The following is a 21,325-nucleotide window of genomic DNA, read 5'->3' as shown; positions in this document are numbered from 1 at the left end:
AGCTGCGTCATACGTTAGCCCTTGGAGGCGGGGACATTACTTTAGACGATGTAGGAGATTCGTCCAAATACAAACATGATGTCATACAAAAAATGTTCTGGCAGGATAAGGGCTATTATCACTTGAGGTCTGGACTCCATGGGGGTCAAAACTAGACAGCATGTTCATGTGCATGACTGGTGTTCTACAATCATCAAGATACAGAGTTAACGTCTTCTTAGTTATCCATGTACAGTTGAAAGTGACCGATGTAAGGTTTCGAAAGCTCAATTGGGTGGTAATCAATACAAAGCGGTTGGGAGAGGATTTCAACTTAATACAAGGGACAGTCAAGGGGTGGCAATGTTCAAAAAAAGGGTTCGTCTTTCCAGTGTCTTATTACAGCGAGCCATCACTGGTAGGCTCTCATTGTTTTTCTTCTTTCGTTGGCACTGTTGAGCACCGGCGGTGGAGCTATGCGTCCAGCTCGGATTCAGATTTCGCGTTGCAGGGTGTGGCCACTCTTTGCTCTCGGACCACAGTCCTGTTTGTCCTGTTACCTAACTAATCTACCATAGGTACTTTAGTCGGGGTACCCGTATTCCGTTCTTCTTTCGGGACAAACCCTATTCTATCTTTTGTGCTGTGTTTTTTTTTTTTTTTAAGTCAAGTTCAAAAACTCCATATGGAAAAAGGGGTGATGGGGGCGTGCTTTGGGAGGCCGAGGGAAAAGAGGGTGGAGTGGGATCAGGTCTGAAACGGACCAAGGAGGGCAGAAATTTCAAGCAAGTGGGCCCATCAATCGGGCACAATGGGCTGGGACTTTCGGCACGAGCTCATCAACATGTAGGGGCTTCTGGACAGCCCTTCTTTCCTTCACTTTCCACGTTGAGAATGGTGCCTTGTCCCGCAACTCTTTGCTCTGTGGCTCCACCTTGGTCGAGGTCATAGATATTCCCCGATCTGCAGCCAGGCTGTGCGTCACGTCCGGCCCCTCTCCTCCGACGACCGCACGTTATCTTTAAATGAGTACAAAAAAACAAGTCTTAGAGAACTGGCAGGGGAAGATGTTTACACACTTTAATTTCTCTCCCAACCCCAAGTAGTTGGGGAAACGTTTATTGGTCACGATAGGGTGGATGCTTAGTAATCCTTACATCGGTGTATGCTGTTAACTCATGCATCATTGCTGTGGTGCAGGTCTGCAAGTATCTTTCTATTTTCAAACATCATGTCTGTCTGGTGTTTATTCCTGTTATATTCGCGAGCGTGGCAAGAAGTCTGATATCCAACAATTACATGGTTCATCGAATTCAAACCGGCTCCTCCAGTAGAGACTTGTGTTTTTCTAAAACAAATCCTGTTGAGCTATATTTTTCTTCAAGGTCTGCTAATTCATAAAAAGTGTGAAGTGCTTATTATCATGGGCTTACAGCTACTTTTTCCAGGGAAGGACATACGTTAAGCATTGTTTTTTTGTTTTTTGAGACAGCAACGGCTAACTTTTATCAGTTTTTGGACGATTTGTCTTTAAAAACAAGGTCATCAGCTACAGTCTTTAAGATTTTCTGGGACGGCTGGTTACAGAACTGGGACCATTCTGGAAAAACGGGGACGTTTCGGACATTCTACTTTTGTGCAATGGGCGGTGGTAATCCGAATGAGGAGGGTGGTGTTACTAAAGCACTAAAACAAATAGCCACTGACATATAGTTCCCTTTTAAGGGTCAGATTAGGGGACATTAGTCGTCTTACCTGTCCTTTCTTTCTCAGCCACTTAAGTTCCATCATTTTACAGAAAGGAGAGGTAGTAATATGGCAAAATACGATCGTTTTGTTTCTGTCAATTTGTTCAAACACTGTCGTGTCTAAAGCCAATTATACCTGTGCCGGCGAGGTACAGTGTCGTCATTTATTCAAAAGGGAGCAAGGGAGCCCTCAGAGGGAGAGAGCGTCGTGTGCACCAAATAGGCTATTAGTACACGTACAACATAAAGAGAGAGAGAGAGAGAGAGACGTGTATAATAATAGGTTATTCAGTGCGCACACATATAGAACAGTATGGGTCGGTTTCACATATAAAACACAAGCTGAGGGAAAACATAAATTCATAGTTTACGTACACACAAATACCAGATAGGGTGCGACAGTACCTACATCAAGTACGGAAACCTAAGACAGAACAAAGAGCTATTTTGGGCAAAAGGACTTTGTCATGCATGTTGCGTATTCTCAGTATTCCCTTTAATTCATTCTGGGGGTCGAGCTCTTTGTTCTCCTTCCTTCCTAATAGTAGACAATTTTTGTTGGTAACCTCGCTTCAAAAATACTTACTCCTTTTTAATTGGTCGGACACTAGTCCAGTCGTGCTTATACTCACGGTGGGGTCTTCCAACACCTAGCAAATGATGATCCAAGCTGAGGTAAAGGAGGGGTGTCAGTCGGACGTGCGGTGGTACAATTCTGACTTTTCTATGAGGGTGGAAGAAGAAGGGGTAAATCTAAAAAAATAACAATATCCCCAATATCTGGGCTGAGGGGGATTTTGGATGAATCCCAACCCGGGGTACTCTTAACTTTTCTTATTTAGTCAGCACATAAATTGACTCACTGGTGCGCATTATTTTGGGTGTACATTTGGGATATCGGTTGGGGTTGGGTTCGTCGTACTGAAATAAGCCTTCGAGTTTCTGGTGTAGGCCACTCTCCCATTCGCTAGCTCCAGAGAGAGTCGTTCCTAAGTAAGGAAAGTGCTATATTTTTATTCGTCTTTCACATGCAGGTACCATGTTCGGGCTTAATTTTCCTATCCCATTAACTGCTCGATCAACGCCAGACATACGCATTCATACCGTACACATCAGGGACCATGCGCACATTCATACCATACAATTTTTCACGCTCCCAGAGATAGCTCCTACATATAATGTACCGTCTCACAGAGCTAGCCTATTTTCCTCACGTGGAACGCGATGCGGTTTTAGGTCTTCTCCATACTTCAGCTGAAATTCCGATGTAACCTGCAAAAAAGAAAAAGAGGGGGGGGCAGCGTTCAAAGCACATCAGCGCGCATAAACACGAAAATGTTTTTACCTACCACGTACTTGACTTATCTCTCTGGGACGCAGTCCCTTATGTCTCGGCATTGAAGCCCAGAGGAACTGGTAGTGCAGCAAAGATAACCAATGGTAGTCTGTTCATTACATAGATCGCCCGAGGGCAGTAGTACAGACCGCGTGTAGGAGAGGGTCAAAGGCCAGGGGTATTCAGTATAAGGTGGGGGGTGACGGATTCATGTTTTCATTCGAGGAAAAGAAAAGGTTTACGGTGGTATTGGGTCGTTCCTGTTCGCAGAGCATGGTATTTAAAAAACAACCCAATCAATCTAAATGACTGTTATGATGCTAGTTCCATATATATTTTCTTTTAAAACCTTGATTGTAAAAATGTCAGCATTCAAATACGGGCCTCCAACCATACAGGCCGGCCACGGGGCAGACGGGAAACGCATGAGGTAAGGAGAGGTTACACTGTAGTATAGGAGTACGTAACGAGCGAGCCATTTAATTGGAAAAAACTAAACGTGACAAACGGTTGCAGGATCAGTGAAGGTTAATTTTATAATTGAAAGTATAACAGGATCAGTTACAATAAAATCGTCCATACGCACACCATGGGCGAGTATCATGAGTAACATAGCTTCGGAGTTTTAATAATACAATAATCAATAGTAAAAACCCGACATCAATAAGGTTGTCCGCATGCCCAGTCAGTACACTTCCCCGCCCGCCATGTGCACAAAGACCGCATACATCCCCCATAACATCAAGGCTAAGTAACTAGAATCGTCATAAGGAGTTACAAGTCCCGCCCATACTGGCGCCATTTTGGTCGAGGCCAGGGCGGGTCCAGAGTATAGTTCAAATGCCTCCAATAACTAGCGGCCGGACCCGAATCCCTTTCGGCAGTTCAAAAAATTCCGTTAACGCCAGCAGAAGGGACAGGCGGCATGAACCGCGACTTAAAGGCGAGGAAGGCAAAATTTTCCCTACCGGGTCACGCTGAGGTCCAACCGGAACTGATCGAGTTGGCAGTCTACAGTGTCTCTTAGTAATTCAGATAAAAGCTGGTGTCAGCATGAGAGCATCACCATCTTGTGACATGGCCACTCCGGAGAGCGGGACAGCAGGCGTATCCCTCCACAGATGCGTTGAATCAGTCTTTCCTACGGCACCAGATGTGGATCAGCGGCGGTGGTCGCCCGGGGCAGCGGCATATCCATGGGAGATAGTCGAGCAACAGTGGCGGTTGCCCCAACGGAAGCCCGCGGGAGTCGAGGGCCAACGACTCTCGTAGAATCTTTAAAACTGAGAGGACGTCTTCAAGAGTGGTGATGATTCAGAAAAGGGGGTGGTGATGAACAGAGTGTCTGAATTAAGCAGACCACTCTTACCCAGTCCAAAGATCAGGGCTTGATCCATCACCGTTATTTAGCTCACTGCCCCATCCCAGCTCAGAACCTGGCTATATGCAAATTAGTCTGTCCCTGGCCCAGTGCATCATGGGAACAGGGCAGACCAAACTACCAAGCCAATTCTTCACCAGAAAGGAGACAAGCTTCCGGGGACCGGTTTCTGGCATTTCAGCCTCGTCGGCCCGGCTTGCTTGAATCCTGATGGAGCAGTGAGCAAGGGACTCATGTCTGAGTACACCCTGCCACACCTATAGTGGCCAAAAACGATTCAGAAAAGGGGGTGGTGATGAACAGAGTGTCTGAATTAAGCAGACCACTCTTACCCAGTCTCGATCCATCACCGTTATTTAGCTCACTGCCCCATCCCAGCTCAGAACCTGGCTATATGCAAATTAGTCTGTCCCTGGCCCAGTGCATCATGGGAACAGGGCAGACCAAACTACCAAGCCAATTCTTCACCAGAAAGGAGACAAGCTTCCGGGGACCGGTTTCTGGCATTTCAGCCTCGTCGGCCCGGCTTGCTTGAATCCTGATGGAGCAGTGAGCAAGGGACTCATGTCTGAGTATACCCTGCCACACCTATAGTGGCCAAAAACGATTCAGAAAAGGGGGTGGTGATGAACAGAGTGTCTGAATTAAGCAGACCACTCTTACCCAGTCCAAAGATCAGGGCTTGATCCATCACCGTTATTTAGCTCACTGCCCCATCCCAGCTCAGAACCTGGCTATATGCAAATTAGTCTGTCCCTGGCCCAGTGCATCATGGGAACAGGGCAGACCAAACTACCAAGCCAATTCTTCACCAGAAAGGAGACAAGCTTCCGGGGACCGGTTTCTGGCATTTCAGCCTCGTCGGCCCGGCTTGCTTGAATCCTGATGGAGCAGTGAGCAAGGGACTCATGTCTGAGTATACCCTGCCACACCTATAGTGGCCAAAAACGATTCAGAAAAGGGGGTGGTGATGAACAGAGTGTCTGAATTAAGCAGACCACTCTTACCCAGTCCAAAGATCAGGGCTTGACCCATCGCCGTTATTTAGCTCACTGCCCCATCCCAGGTCAGAACCTGGCTATATGCAAATTAGTCTGTCCCTGGCCCAGTGCATCATGGGAACAGGGCAGACCAAACTACCAAGCCAATTCTTCACCAGAAAGGAGACAAGCTTCCGGGGACCGGTTTCTGGCATTTCAGCCTCGTCGGCCCGGCTTGCTTGAATCCTGATGGAGCAGTGAGCAAGGGACTCATATCTGAGTATACCCTGCCACACCTATAGTGGCCAAAAACGATTCAGAAAAGGGGGTGGTGATGAACAGAGTGTCTGAATTAAGCAGACCACTCTTACCCAGTCCAAAGATCAGGGCTTGATCCATCACCGTTATTTAGCTCACTGCCCCATCCCAGCTCAGAACCTGGCTATATGCAAATTAGTCTGTCCCTGGCCCAGTGCATCATGGGAACAGGGCAGACCAAACTACCAAGCCAATTCTTCACCAGAAAGGAGACAAGCTTCCGGGGACCGGTTTCTGGCATTTCAGCCTCGTCGGCCCGGCTTGCTTGAATCCTGATGGAGCAGTGAGCAAGGGACTCATGTCTGAGTCCCTTGCTCATTGCACCATCAGGATTCAAGCAAGCCGGGCCGAAGACGGCTGAAATGCCAGAAACCGGTCCCCGGAAGCTTGTTTTCCTTCCCAGTGTAAGAATTGGCTTTTGTAGTCTGGTCTGCCCTGTTCCCATGATGCACTGGGCCAGGGACAGACTAATTTGCATACAGCCAGGTTCTGAAACTGGGATGGTGCAATGAGCTAAAAAACGGTGTTGGATCTAGCCCTGATCTCTTGACTGGGTGAGAGTACTCTGCTTAATTCAGAGACTCTGTCCATCACCACCCCTTGATGTAAATAGTCTTCAAGAGTGGGGCTCATGCCCGAGCAGGCAAGCATCCGAGTTCCATGGTAGCCCAGAGCCATCCTAGTGGACCAGGCCCAAATCCGGGGAGCCGGCTGCCATCTTGAGAGTCCCTACCCCTCCCGCAGCTGTCCTTCACCACAGCCACCGGAGCGGGTCCCCCGGCCAGTCAACCGCGGGGGCTCATTGAGTGGAACGCTAATGGCAGTCTTAGTGCGGGAGAGGAACCTCCACCTGGGGGGGTGAGGGGGCAGTTCACGCCGCCTCTCCGCGGGCGCCCCACGCCATCTCCCGGCGCAGATACACAAGATGGCCGACCAGGCAACAAAAGGGGGGAGCCATCAGCAGGGCATCCCCCGCACACAACTTGCTGGACCCCACCTCTGGACGATCTGGGGACGGGCCTCGGCGCGTGGTGTAGCCTCCGGCCTATTCGCACACCGGTCCTCCACCCCAGGCCGCCACCGACGCTACCTCGCCGGCTGATGGCTTTTGTAGACTTTCTATAGCCCAAAGCCAACTAAAAAGTAGCCCAAAGTAGCCCAACATTGCTACTTTAAGGAAGGAGGGACAGGAACAGCGTCAAGCAGACGGCGAATGCATTGGGATTGATGTTGCAGCCGGCTGCCATGTAAATAGTTGTATTAATAAAACGTTTTAACAATTACTTTGCTGGAGTGTTGTATATATTTATAATATTTGCATAGGGTTTGTCGTTATTTGGGCGGGGGTGGGTGTCAGAGCCGAGCTGTCTCGCGGCCATCATGGCGTCGAGCTCGGCTCTTCTCACTAGTTTCATATTTCTCATGAGGGGTTGTTCCTAATGTTTCTATTTTAGCGGGGTCAAAAAGATCCCATCAGTGGCCTACTGATTTTGCTCGATTCCTTTTGTTTTTCCTAACGATTTTTATGTTATAGTTTGCTAGCACGATACAGCGGCTAATCCGTATTTTTATATATATGTCCTTTTTATTAGGGGTGTCCTCCGGTGGAGCCGGATGATCTACCTCTAATAACGGTCCGGGCTGAACCAACTACTGAACAATGGGGAGAAGATAGGCATGACGGGTTACAATGGGGACAAAAGTCTGCACTACCTATCCTTCACTACTTTGCGGAGACTAGGCAGAATATTTCTATTCTACAGTATTCGCAAATAGGGAATACCCAAAGAGAGAACCAATTCCAAACAGTCAATGTTCGGACAAACAATCAATCAAATGAGGGATAAAAATAGGCACGACGGATTACAACGGGGGCAAAAGCCTGCGTTACCTATCCTTCACTATCTGCAAAGATTAAACAGAGTATTGCGACTCTGTGCTTGTTTGCAAATAGAGAATGATCCAAAGAGAACCAATTCCAAAACAGTAAATGCTTGGATAACAATCAATCAAATGGAGAGGGAAGCAGGCACGATGGATTACAACGGGGCAAATGCCTGCGTTACCTACCCTTCACTATCTGCAGAGAGAATACTCCTATTCTTCCCTGTTTGCAGACAGAGAATCTCTCAGAAACAATCAAATGAGTAATACTAGTATTTTCAAACAATCAAACAATCAATTCGCAATTTGTCGTGTTACACGACCTTACCCGGACCGCATGGACAGTTTCTCGTCTTACGCTTCCAGCACCTGATCGTCCTCTATTCTCCGTAATTGCTGTGGCACTCCTGATGGTTCCCAGTCAGGACCGTAGATCACTCGAGAGAGGTCTGCTCGGAACCAGTGAAGTTCGATGATCGGCTGCCAGACGAGGGTCTATCGGGCAGGTGCACTTCCCGATCGTTGCAGTCGTTCACTCTGTCGTAGGGACCTCTCCCACTGGATCCACGTGTCACTGATGGGCCCCACGTTTGGGACGCCAAATGTGAAAAGGTAGGGCCGAATTCGACCAAGAACCCTTCAGTATTTGCCCGGCGTTAGCCGCCTCTCATACCATCCGATATTACCAAACAAAGAGGCAGGCGCTGGAGACGGAAGGCAGAAAACAGGAGTTTATTCCGACGGAGCAGAACACGTCAAATCAGACAACAGGGTATCTTCTCGAGGTGCTCTAACCGCATCTCTGAGGCCTGGCCTCTTATACACAGGTTTATGGCTTTATTACATGCACTGCATCCGTAATGTTTCTTTGAAGGACAGAAAAGACATCCTCGGAATCCCCGGTCCAGGCCCGTTCCCACACACATCTACAGTAGAGTTCCCATCCTGATCTCAGCATGTGGTGGTTATCGCGCAGCTGGACATTCCGCTGGGAACGGGGATGTGTGTGATCAGTCGGATCTTCGGGGTGCGAAAGCATTGATTAATCCCCGCTCCTTTGATGTGAGGTGAGGTCCTACTGTAGGGGGCAATAAACTGCATCTGTTGGGCTAGGTTATGGCCTGGGATCAGGCCGGACAATCGGGCAGGGAGGAAGAGGTTATCAATAGGGCCTGTTCTTTGAATGAGATGAAAGAGCGAGGGGGTTCAGTACGGGATGTGGCTCGGAGACGGGTCGCATTAGAGGTGCGTTTATGGCCCAAGCCGGAGAGACCGGGGCTGTCGGGGCGCGGGGGAATGCTTGCGAGGCCGGGGAGTGAGGGGGAGAGACGCGCAGGCTATTGGCAGTGGGCAGAGAGGCCACGACACACAAAATGGCTGCCACTTTCGTGCATGATGGGGCCTAAAAGGGACAAGATGGCGCGGCCACTGTTTCACGATTTTCACTTTACTTTCAACAGTGGCTGTGGTGAACATAAATGAACGCCTCTTATGTATACCTAATTTTAGTCATTTTCCACACTGTATCCAGTCCTATAGGTGTTACCTGTACACACGAGACTGTACCTTGCAGGTGAAAGCTGTGCCTCGTCATATAGGTGTTACCTGTACATATGAGGCTGTACCTGGTAGATGAGATCTGTGTCTAGTCCTATAGGTCTTACCTGTTCACATGAGGCTGTACCTGTAAGGTGAGAGCTGTGTCTAGCCCTATAGGGATTACCTGCACACATGAGGCTGTACCTGTTAGGTGAGAGCTGTGTCTGTTCCTATAGGATTTACCTGTACATATGAAGCTGTACCTGGCAGGTGAGAGCGGTGTCTAGTCCTACAGGTTTTACATGTGTACATGAGGCTGTACCTGACAGGAGAGAGTTGTGTCTGTTCCTATAAGTGTTACCTGTACATATGAGGCTGTACCTGGCAGGTGAGAGCTGTGTCTAGTCCTATAGGTGTTACCCGTACATATGAGGCTGTCCCTGGCAGGTGAGAGCTGTGTCTAGTCCTATAGGTATTACCTGTACATATGAGGCTGTCCCTGGCAAGTGAGAGCTGTGTCTAGTCCTATAGGTGTTACCTGTACATATGAGGCTGTACGTGGCAGGTGAGTGCTGTGTAAAGTCCTACAGGTTTTACTTGTGCACATAAGGCTGTACCTGGCAGGTAAGTGTTGTATCTAGTCCAGTATGTGTTACCTGTACATATGAGGCTGTCCCTGGCAGGTGAGAGCTGTGTCTAGACCTGTAGGTGGTACCTGTACATAGGAGGCTGTCCCTGGCAGGTGAGAGCTGTGTTTAGTCCTATGGGGGTTACCTGTACATATGAGGCTATCGGTGGCAGGTGAAAGCTGTGTCTAGTCCTATAGGTGCTACCTGTACATATCAGGGAGTACCTGCTGATGAGAGCTGTGTCTAGTCCCACAGGTTTTACCTGTGCACATGAGACTGTACCTGGCAGGTGAGAGCTCTGTCTAGTCCTACAGGTTTCACCTATGCACATGAGGCTGTACGTGGCAGGTGGGAGCTGTAGCTAGTCCTTCAGGTTTTACCTGTGCACATGAGGGTGTACCTGGCAGGTGAGAACTATGCCTAGTTATATAGGTATTACCTGTACATATGAGGCTGTACCTTGCAGGTGGCAGCTGTGCCTAGTCATATAGGTGTTACCTGTACATATGAGGCTGTACCTTACAGGCGAGAGCTGTGTCTAGTCCTATAGGTGTTACCTGTACACATGAGGCTGTACCTGGCAGGTGAGAGCTGTGTCTAGTCCTATAGGTGTTACCTGTACACATGAAGCTGTACCTTGCAGGTGAGAGCTGTGCCTAGTCATATAGGTGTTACCTGTCCATATGAGACTGTACCTTGCAGGTGAGAGCTGTGACTAGTCCTATAGGTGTTACCTGTACAAATGAGGCTATACCTTGCAGGTGAGAGCTGTGCCTAGTCATATCAGTGTTACCTGTACACATGAGGCTGTACCTTGCAGGTGAGGGCTGTTTCTAGTCCTATAGGTGTTACCTGTACACATGAGGCTATACCTTGCAGGTGAGAGCTAGCCTAGTCATATAGTTACCTGTACATATGAGGCTGTACCTTGGGGGTGAGAGCTGTATCTAGTCCTATAGGTGTTCCTTGTACACACGAGGCTGTACCTTGCAGGTGAGAGCTGTGCCTAGTCATATAGGTGTTATCTGTACATATGAGGCTGTACCTTGCAGGTGAGAGCTGTGTCTAGTCCTATAGGTGTTACCTGTACACATGAGGCTATACCTTGCAGGTGAGAGCTGTGCCTCGTCATATAGGTGTTACCTGTACATATGAGGCTGTATCTGGTAGGTGAGCGCTGCGCCTAGTCCTATAGGTGTTACCTGTACACATGAGGCTGTCCTGGCAGGTGAGAGCTGTGTCTAGTACTATAGGTGTTACCTGTACATATGAGGCTGTACCTTGCAGGTGAGAACTGTGCCTAGTCATACAGGTGTTACCTGTACATACGTGGCTGTACCAGGCAGGTGAGAGCTGTGTCTAGTCCTATAGGTGTTACCTTTACATATGAGGCTGTACCTTGCAGGTGAGAACTGTGTCTAGTCCTATAGGTATTACCTGTACACATGAGGCTGTACCTTGCAGGCGAGAGCTGTGTCTAGTCCTATAGGCGATACCTGTACACATGAAGCTGTAGCTTGCAGGTGGGAGGTGTGCCTAGTCATATAGGTGTTACCTGTCCATACGAGGCTGTACCTTGGAGGAGCTGTATCCAGTCCTATAGGTGTTACCTGTACACACGAGGCTGTACCTTGCAGGTGAGAGCTGTGCCTAGTCATATAGGTGTTATCTGTACATATGAGGCTGTACCTTGCAGGTGAGAGCTGTGTCTAGTCCTATAGGTGTTACCTGTACACATGAGGCTATACCTTGCAGGTGAGAGCTGTGCCTCGTCATATAGGTGTTACCTGTACATATGAGGCTGTACCTAGCAGATGAGAGCTGTGTCTAGTCCTATAGGTGTTACCTGTACACATGAGGCTGTCCTGGCAGGTGAGAGCTGTGTCTAGTCCTACAGGTTTCACCTATGCACATGAGGCTGTACCTGGCAGGTGAGAGTTGTGTCTAGTCCTATAGGTGTTACCTGTACACATGAGGCTATACCTTGCAGGTGAGAGCTTTGCCTAGTCATATAGGTGTCCCCTGTATATATGAGGCTGTACTTCAGGTGAGAGCTGTGTCTAGTCCTATAGGTTTTTCTGTGCACATGAGGCTGTACCTGGTGTTAGATAATGCCAGACTTTACCAAAGTGCTTTTTTTACGCCTCATGGTGACTTCTTTCTGGGTTCTGCCTTGTCCTGTGTTATGGATTTCCAGGCTCCCAGATTCCGGGGAGGTTCTGTGGTGTAGAGACAAGGGCCCTGGAATCGGAGAGGTGCCAGTCCTAGGCCCGGATGCCAAGGACTCTGCAGCTCCTAGAAGTGAGAGGTTCATATAGGGATACTGTGGCTGTGGGGGCGCTGCCCTCTGGTATTGCGAAGCCACATGTTACCCAGTTCAGTTCCTACGTCTTTATTTCGAGATATTCCATCATAAAAGACATCATAAAAAATATTCATAAAAACACTCTACACTTATCGACATTAATATACACAAATGCCCTAGATAAAACATTAAAACTAGATTGGTAAAACCTAGTATACAAAGGTTGTTTTCAACACACAAATAATCACTACATAGGGTGTTGAACAAATTGTGCAAGCTCATAAAACATAAAACATAATTAAATTTAGAATTAAAGACGTACTAACTATAGTGGAACTAAAAAATATCAATTAACCAACTCACAAGTGGGTACCTAGCTCTAATAATCCATGCCCACCCAAAAATGTTGCTACTGCTATGGTCACAATCTCGGATGTGTTAGTTCTTAAAAGCCGCAGCGCCTCCACACCCACCCGTGTTCTCTTCTTAATACAAATTGGTTTTAACCATTTTCTCCGGGGGGCTACGTAAGCGGGGCAGACAAAGAAACTATGACCTATTGATTCCTTTTGATCCCTACACCAGGGGCAGTACTCTGAGAACTGCCCACGCCATTTATTTGTAAAAGTCCTCACAGGTAGCGTCCCAACTCTAAGCTAGTGATAAAGCTTTCTATTGTTGCTCCTAATGATGACATCCCAATAATCCTCCAGTAGGGGGTCAAGCTTATTGACCAAAAACCTGCCAGTCAATGAAGTAGACTCTGTCTGGACAACAAATTGGTGTCTAATGGACGCCCAGTAAAGTGCTTTAAATTCTTTTTTCGATGGGAAAAATTATTTCCGGGGGGCCGCCCACAACAGACTAAGACCCATATTTCCCAACATAGACTTCACATCTCTGAACCAGGGAAGATTACCTGATCCCACAATTGATCTTAGATCTGAAATTTTGTTTGCAAAGAGGGCCAATTACGGAGTTGTACAAATTCTCCTCCACAGTGCTACCATCCTATACCGCGCTACATCTTCAATAGAGCGACAACCCATATCAAGCAATAAGGGTTTCATGGGGGTAGATTGTGGAAGACCAACCAGATTACGTAAGAATTTATTTTGGATTCTGACCATTAGGGATAGGTCCGAAAAGCCCCATAAGTCCGCACCATACAGGATTGCAGAACTTATTTTTGCATCATATATTTTTAACGCTGGCATTATCCTTTTGGTTAGTGAGGTTCTTTGTTCCTTAATTAAGCACGCTGTTAATCTTGCAAATTTGAAACAGAGTGCATCAAGTTGAGGTTTCCATCTTAACCTATATTCTAAAACTACCCCAAGATAGGTCATTACTTCCACCTGCTCTAATTCAATACCATTCATGCTAACATGGCTCTTCATCGGCCTGTTTTTTGTTAGTACCATGAATTTGGTTTTGCTCACATTCACCTGTAAGTCATTAAGTTTACAGAAAACCTCAAACTTATTTATCGCTGTTTGGAGTCCCTTTTGTCTTTTGGAAAGGATAAGGGTGTCATCTACAAAGATAAGGAGTGGAAACTTTGTGCCACCCAAGACAGGGGCATCAGTTGGTGTGTCTTCAAAGTACTGCACGACTTTTTATTTATTTATTTATTTATTTGAAGCTTGTAGAGCGCACAGCTACCTCCGGCGGAGGTGTCCCGGCGCTAGATTACAAGATTATCCCCTTAGAGAATAAACCAGACACATATCCCACAAAAGGACTAAGAAAGTACAATCTTCAGATAATACCAAACCCTAACACTTGGTGAACAACCAGGTCTTGAGATTGCGACGAAAGGCAGGCTCAGATTCGCAAAACCTGAGATCAAGTGGGAGGCTATTCCAGAGCTTGGCGGCAGTGACGGTGAAAGATCTGCCGCCACTTCGAGAAAGCCTGAATCTAGGTACCATCAGTAACCGAAGGCTGTTAGATCTTAGATGCCTAACTGAAGCAGAGATTTTGAGACGTTTTCTCAGATAGGACGGGCCAGTCCCATGAATAGCACGAAATGCCAGGATCAGAATTTTAAAATCGATGCGTCGTGAAATAGGGAGCCAGTGAAGCTCCTCTCGGTAGGCTCTGACTGAAGTGCGGGCGGGGATATTACCAATGAGCCGGGCTGCCGAGTTTTGAACTATTTGCAGACGATCGATCAGGTAAAGGGGGGCACCTGCATATAGACTATTAGCATAGTCCAGGTGGGTGGTAATAAGTGCCTGGACCACAGTTCTGCGTGAAGATTGGGGAAGGAAGGGGAAGATTTTCCTAATCATACGCAATTTGGAAAAACAGGCCCCTACCACTTTATTGACTTGGGCACTTCCAGACAGAGAATTGTCAAAAATGAAGCCCAAATTACGAGCTGCTTGAGCAGGGGTGGGTGGGGGGATTCAGGATGGTAGGCCACCAAAGGTTTGCAGGGGGGGGGGATTTTTTGCTGAAAAAAAGGACCTCCGTTTTATCGGTGTTGAGGGCAAGATGGTTGGCTGACATCCATGTGCAGATGTTGCCAAGGCAGTTTCTAAAGTTGGAAAAAAGGGAGTCAGAGTGGTCTCGAAATGAAAAGATAAGCTGAGTATCATCAGCATAAGAGACCACCCTGACACCCCAAGACTCAACTACCTTGGCCAATGGAGCCACATAGGCATTAAATAATAGAGGGCTTAAAGCAGAGCCCTGGGGCACTCCGCACAGAAGGGGTTTGTCCTCTGATTCAAAAGGGTGCAACGTGACCCTTTGAGAACGGCTAGACAGAAAAGAAGTGATCCAAGCCAGCACTGTCCCACCGACCCCAAGCTGTTGTAAACGGATGATAAGTTTTTTATGGGAAACGGTGTCGAAAGCAGCGGATAGGTCGAGGAGGACCAACATGGCCTCCTCGCCCCTATCCACTGATTCCCTGATGGTATCTGAGACTTCAAGCAGCGCTGTCTCCGTGCTGTAGCCGGTTCTAAAGCCGGACTGGGAGTCATGCAACAGCTGGTTTGACTCAAGGTACAGTGCTAACTGTTTCTGTACCACCTTTTCTAGAATCTTGGCAGGTTTGGGCAGGAGTGAGATAGGTCGATAGTTACTAAATAATAAAGGGTCGGTACCAGCTTTTTTCAATATGGGGACAAGCCTAGCCTGTTTCCATGGTGAAGGGAATTGGCCATGCGATAGAGAAGCATTCCAGATGGAAAGAAACGGGTTCACTAGAATAGGGGCAAGAATGCCCATAATTCTGGCCGGGACTATGTCCAGGGGGGAACCAGACTGAATGCTGCGCAGCAGAGCTAACGCCAGATCTGGGGTTAGCTCACTAAAAGAATTAAAAGAGCAGGAAAGGTGACAAGAGGGGTCTTCGGAGTCATTAGAAGTCGTAACGGCAAAGGAAGAGGAGAGTTTAACTATCTTCTCCTGAAAAAAATCAGACAAACCATTGCAGAGATCCTGAGTGGGGGTACAGAGGGATTTCAAAGCAGGGGGGTTAACAAAATCTTTCACAATGGAAAAAAGGGTTTTAGAAGAATTCTGCGCCTGTTGAATACGATTAGCAAAGTAAACTCTCATTGCAGAGCGTAGGAGTTTGCGGAATTTATTCAGGGCAGATTTGTATACCAATTTGGCTAAGGGATCAAAGTTCTGTCTCCATTTACGTTCAAGCTGCTTACACTTGCTCTTTTCTTCCCGCAACAAAGGGGAAAACCAAGGAGCAGTGGGACGGGATCTGCAGGAAGTAAGAGGAACAAGGGGGGAAACAGAGTCGAGCGCATCTGAGAGAGACGAGTTAAATCTCAAAATTTCTGAGTTGAGGTCTTTTTGGTGGTTCAGTTGAAAATGAAGGTGAGCTTCCAAGGACTCACAAGTAACTTTATTCCATTTACGCCCTCTAACTCGTTTAAGGGGAATAGGGGAAGGAGGGGTGGGGGTTGTGAAAGAGAAAGGAATGAGAAAGTGATCAGTCCACGTCAAAGGAATGGGGGGGAGGGAGGAAATGGAAGGATGATTAGAAAAAATAAGGTCAAGTGTATGGCCTGCAATATGAGTCGGACCAACAACTAATTGGGACAGGGTGAGTCCTTGTAGAGTTTCTAACAGGGAGGAAGATTGTGTACAGGAAGGATTATCAATATGAATATTGAAATCTCCTAATACAGTAAAATGAGGATGTTTAAGCGAGAAATCAGCTATGGAATGCATCAAAGTATTAAGGGAGGAAGAAGTAGTGTTAGGGGGATTGTAAATTAGAATGCCTGCACAAATGGTACTAGCGGAGTTCATAATTGTGAAATATGCGGCTTCAATAAGGCCCAGATTAAGAATTTTCAGAAGATTGACTTTGAGATGGGATTTAGCAATTATCGCAAGACCCCCTCCGGTCTTGGAATTGTCTCGATTAATGCCTGTAAAGCAATAGCCAGGGGGAGTAGCTAAAGTGATGTCGGGTTTGGAAGAATCTTTTAACCACGTTTCAGTAAGAAACAGTAAATCCCATTTATGGGTGTCAAGAGATAGCCAGATATCATGGGCGTGGGCAGGAAGAGATCTGCAGTTAACTAGTGCGGCCTTTAAGGTGGTAGATAACTGATCATTAACAATCAAGGAACGTGGCGGTGCTATAGGGACCACAGGAAGAGAAAAATTGCAGTGTGGGCAGAGATAAGCAGTTGAATCAAGGCTAAGAGTGTTGCAGCAGATTAAGGGGGAGCACGTAGCCGGGCGGAGGTGTAACAATTGATCCGAGGACCAACTGATTGCAGGGGCGTGTGGAACAGGGGTTCTGGCGCGAGGCGCGGGTCCGGCGCGGACGGGCGCAGACGGGCTTGCCTTAGGCGCGCCTTCGGCGCGCCATCGGCGCGCCCGCTGCGCCCGCCCGCTGCGCGGACGGGAGAGTCCCTTCCTTTTATCCATGTTTTACTAGAGGGTGGGAGGAGGGTGGGAGGCGTCCAGGAGCTGGAGCGCTACCCTGCCTCCCCCCAAGATGGCGGTTCCGCTTTACTCAGCCGGCAAGAGCGCTGTGCTCGGCTGCACCGGTAAAGGAGTGAAGATCGGGACCCCTGTGACGACTCAATAAATAACAAAAATAAAGTCGGTGCGAGGACACACCCCTGTCGGACACCACGGGTGACAGGAAATCGCTCAGTCACCTGCCCCTGTCTACTAAATCTAGCCCTTGCAAAGTTTGCCTCGTGTAATATTATTACTAAATCCAAAAGTTCACGAGGCATTCCCATATTTCCTAAGACAGTCCATAATTTGTCTCTTGGGACGAGGTCGAAGGCGGATTTATGGTCCACAAATGCTGCATAGATAGTTCCTCCACCCAAGAGCACCACCTTCCAGTATATCAGAATGAATCTGAACACCTGGTCAATTGTGCTGACGCTAGATCTAAAACCAGCTTGCAAAGGGGATAGAATATTCTCGATTTCAATCCAAACCTGTATTTTGGCCAATACCATCCTAGCAATAACTTTCTGGATTGCATCTATTAGGCTTATGGGGCGATAATTCCCTGGGGTCGAACGACCCCCCTTTTTAAAAATGGGTAATATTTAGGCCCCTCGCCAGGAATCTGGGATCCGAGCCCCATTTGCGATGGCATTAGCAAGTGTCGTAATATAGGACACCCAGTTCGGCTGATCATATTTAAATAGATCGGCCGGGATACAGTCCATGCCTGGAGATTTACCAGCATGAACCAAGCCCAGCGCAATCTCTGCATCTTTATTCATAAACACTAAAGGCGAACATGACATTGGGAGCATAGGTGCAGGGGTAACCAAACCACACGTGAGTTCTGACTCAGGGCCCCTAAATTGGGATGCAAAATAATCAACCCAATCCTCAGCAGGTACGTGGTTCGCCGGGGTTTGCGAGTCCAAATTCCCACCCCATTTTACAACCTGCCAGAACTTAATCTGATTTGAGGACCTGCTTGCTTCGTATAAATCCTGCCAGCGAATGTCATCCCATGCTAATTTAGCCTCCCTTTGGGCCTTCTTATACACTAACCTTGCCATTCTAATATCTACAACCACTCTAGATGTTATGGCTTTGATCAGGGAACTATGAGCCTGTCTGCATGATTTATTATACCATTTATTCCCTGATGTAGATGTAGATGTCGAGGCTATCCCGGGTTTAAGAATTTTGGTAAAAAGGGCTTTCAGATTACCAAAAAGCTGTTCATGGAGCGCAATTAAATGCTCAGAAAACCCTGGGGGGTTAACCAGAGCCTGTATGGCACACCGGGTGGATAAAACTTTGTGAGAGATCCTATCTAAAATAGCAGGATCTTCTATTACCCTACTCCATCGAACCCCACGTCTGTCATTGGTTAGGATGGCATCTGCTGCGACACACTTGGAGGCACTACTGCACCCAGCGCTATCCTCAAGTTTTAGACTTAAAACCAACGGGTTGTGGTCACTCTCGGGACGACCAGAAATTAACATGTCGTCAAGTAGTGATCAATACTCAATTTTAATTAAAATATAATCAATCCGACTTGTGCTGGTACCATTATCAAAAGTTACCCGGCCTATTTTATCGGAGTGTGAACGGCCATTAACCGCTCTCAGCCCCCACTCAAGGCACAATCCCAACCAGTGAAGCGCTGCCTCAGTCCCCTTCTTGATTGGGTTTAAAACAAGATGTGGGACATTCCATAACGCATCTTCTTCAGCATAAATATCCTCTCCCTCACATAAAAGGGGTTCAAAGGTACAGTTTAAATCCCCGGCCACAATTAAAAACTTGTCCCTCCCAATTGAGTTGAGGAACATGTCTAGCTCTCCAATAATTGTCGGACACCGCCCTCCAGGTAGGCCACGTGCATAGATGTTAACAATAAAAAATTCCTGGTGATTTTTCTTACTAAGCTTAATCCCATGAATGTCAAAATTATGCACTAACACTTCTGTATGCCTTAAACTAAGGGACTGCCTCTCCCAAATGGTTAGGCCGCCGGATGCTCTGCCTTTTTTGCCCCGGATAGCAGGTTTAAAAAAGTTGAGATACCCCAAACGAAAAATGGGCTCAAGAGCCCAGCTTTCTTGAAAAATTAAAATATCATGGTCATCTACAAAATTTGCCCACTCTTCTAAATCCAATTTCCCCTTTAGCCCTGCAACATTCCACAAGACTATTTTGAGTAGTGAGTCCTGTATGGTCAATTGGCTTGGTTCAGGGGCCCCTAAATTTAATCCTGCTGTCCTCACACTCTCTATCGGTAATTCTCTGGCTGGCAGTTCGCCAGTCAGAGTATCCAGGGGAGACCATTCCACACCATAACCGTCATCCTGTCCCACCTTGACCACCTCCTTTGACCTGCATTGTACAGGATCACTACAGACAGCCGCACCAACCTCAGCTATACATGTTCCCCCGGAACCCTTCCGGAACTCTTGGACTGGTTATTACCACCAGGCATGATCAGAAGTCAATCCCTCTAAGCCTGAGAGGGGCTCGAACCGGTTGAACAAGGGTGGAAAATGTGTTATCCGATCGAAGTGGAATCCTCCAATAGGACTTCTCCTTCGGAACTTAGGTGGGTGATAAAGAGGACCACAGTTTCTTTGGGGATAGAAATAGTGAAGGCCTAATGATTGTACTTCGCCCATCCTTCCAAACCTTGGTTCTCTACGAACAAAGTCTACCACCCAAGGGTCCCTAAAGTTAATAATAACACAATCTCCCTCTAAGTCCTTTGGGCAATGTCCCACCCAACTTACTCTTCTGACGTTTAAGATCTCCGTTTTAGACAAAGGAGGGAGACTTCTATTCTTATTAAGCCAGAAGATAACTTTGTTTTTCAACTCCCTATATGATTCCATTTTATCCTCCCCAATAACTGGAACACCCGTCAATATAATCGTATAAGGGGCAGACTCTAGGGGTAGATTTACACAGGGGAGACACAGGTTAACGGCCTCCTTCTCTGGTTGGCTATGCCCTTTTGACTGACTACCAGTGTCTGGTACACAAGGAGCGGGTTGTGTTCTAGGCGCCGCACCTTCCTTAGTGACCATACCCTTGGTAGTAGCCGAGGAGTTGTTACAGACGGGAAGTTTCTCCAATCGTGGGCGACCTGATTGGATATTCGATGAATCAATTGTGACTGGAAGAGCCACCTTTGATACGTCACTGGTCCCTATTCTCTGGGAATCAATGGAAAGGTCCTTTCGTTTTTCCAGACCTTTTACTAGTTTGTCCAGTGTATTGGAGTTAGCTGTGACTAGGATCTCCAACTGGTCTAGTTTGGAATTAATCAACCTCGTTCGTTCCAGTAAGGGTAGCATCAGAGATTTAACAAGAATTTCTATTTTACCCAACAGTTCATCATCTGAACTACGAGTAGAATATTGATCGACAGAGTCAATGGGGACCATTGTGGGATTAGGGGGGCAGGTTGAAATATGTGAGGGCTGAATTAAACTATTTTTTGGGGAAATTTTAGCAGTGCCCCCTTTCTGAATTCCACCCCCTCTTTTCCTTTTACTGGGATTGGAATTGTTTGATACACCCATATTTTGGACTTTTTGAACAGGACTATGATGCAGGGGAGAGTCACCATCTCTGTGTGAAAAACAACTCGAGGGAGTACTGGTTATAGTTATGTTTAATGTGGGACTGACCGCCTCAATGTCCGATACTGCTGGCATAAAGTCGGAACAAGGACCTTGATTAACTATGAGGGCTCGATGACTTGATATAACGGGGGATACTACTGACCCAATATGGCCTAGGGACGAGCGTTTACCCGTTATAAGATCCACAGATAAGAGCTTCTCAACAAAAGCTATTTCTTTTTCTAAAATACCTGTTGCCCGTTTAAAAAAATGATCTAAGGTACCAGTTACCACCCCGTTCTTAGTTGTAACTTGTACAGTTCTTTCTTTCCCAGAACGTAGTGCCATAGTAACTAATGTCCCAACACTTTAGTCCAGACAACAACTCAATAGTAAAGGAATTATAAAGAATATAGAAGCCTAGAGAGTAATAGATAAACTCAACTCAATCCAGGGTTAAAAGGGGGGGCCCAGCCCGGCCTCAATCGACTTCAGACGGCCCGCCCTTTGCCCGGGCTTGGCCCGGCTAGTACCACGTATCGCGGAAATGAGCGTGTCTATATCGAGGAGGGGGGGGGGAGAGGCACCAGGTGCGCCAGGTCTCTAGGCGCTCAGCCTTGTGGTCCTCGCAGTCCCGCTGTGTTCCG

The 21,325-nt window shown here is 47.3% G+C and overlaps 1 protein-coding gene across 1 annotated transcript in view; it reads left to right on the top strand.

Annotated features, from left to right (window-relative positions):
* Positions 1-21,325, top strand: part of LOC144817820 (phospholipid-transporting ATPase ID-like) — an 892,949-nt gene that overhangs the window by 109,784 nt on the left and 761,840 nt on the right. The window lies entirely within an intron of this gene.

The sequence above is a fragment of the Lissotriton helveticus genome, chromosome 2_1 (genome assembly GCF_964261635.1).
Source record: "Lissotriton helveticus chromosome 2_1, aLisHel1.1, whole genome shotgun sequence".
NCBI lineage: Eukaryota > Metazoa > Chordata > Amphibia > Caudata > Salamandridae > Lissotriton > Lissotriton helveticus.
Note: the sequence above shows the minus strand (reverse complement) of the source record. Positions and strands in the feature narration are given on the sequence as shown.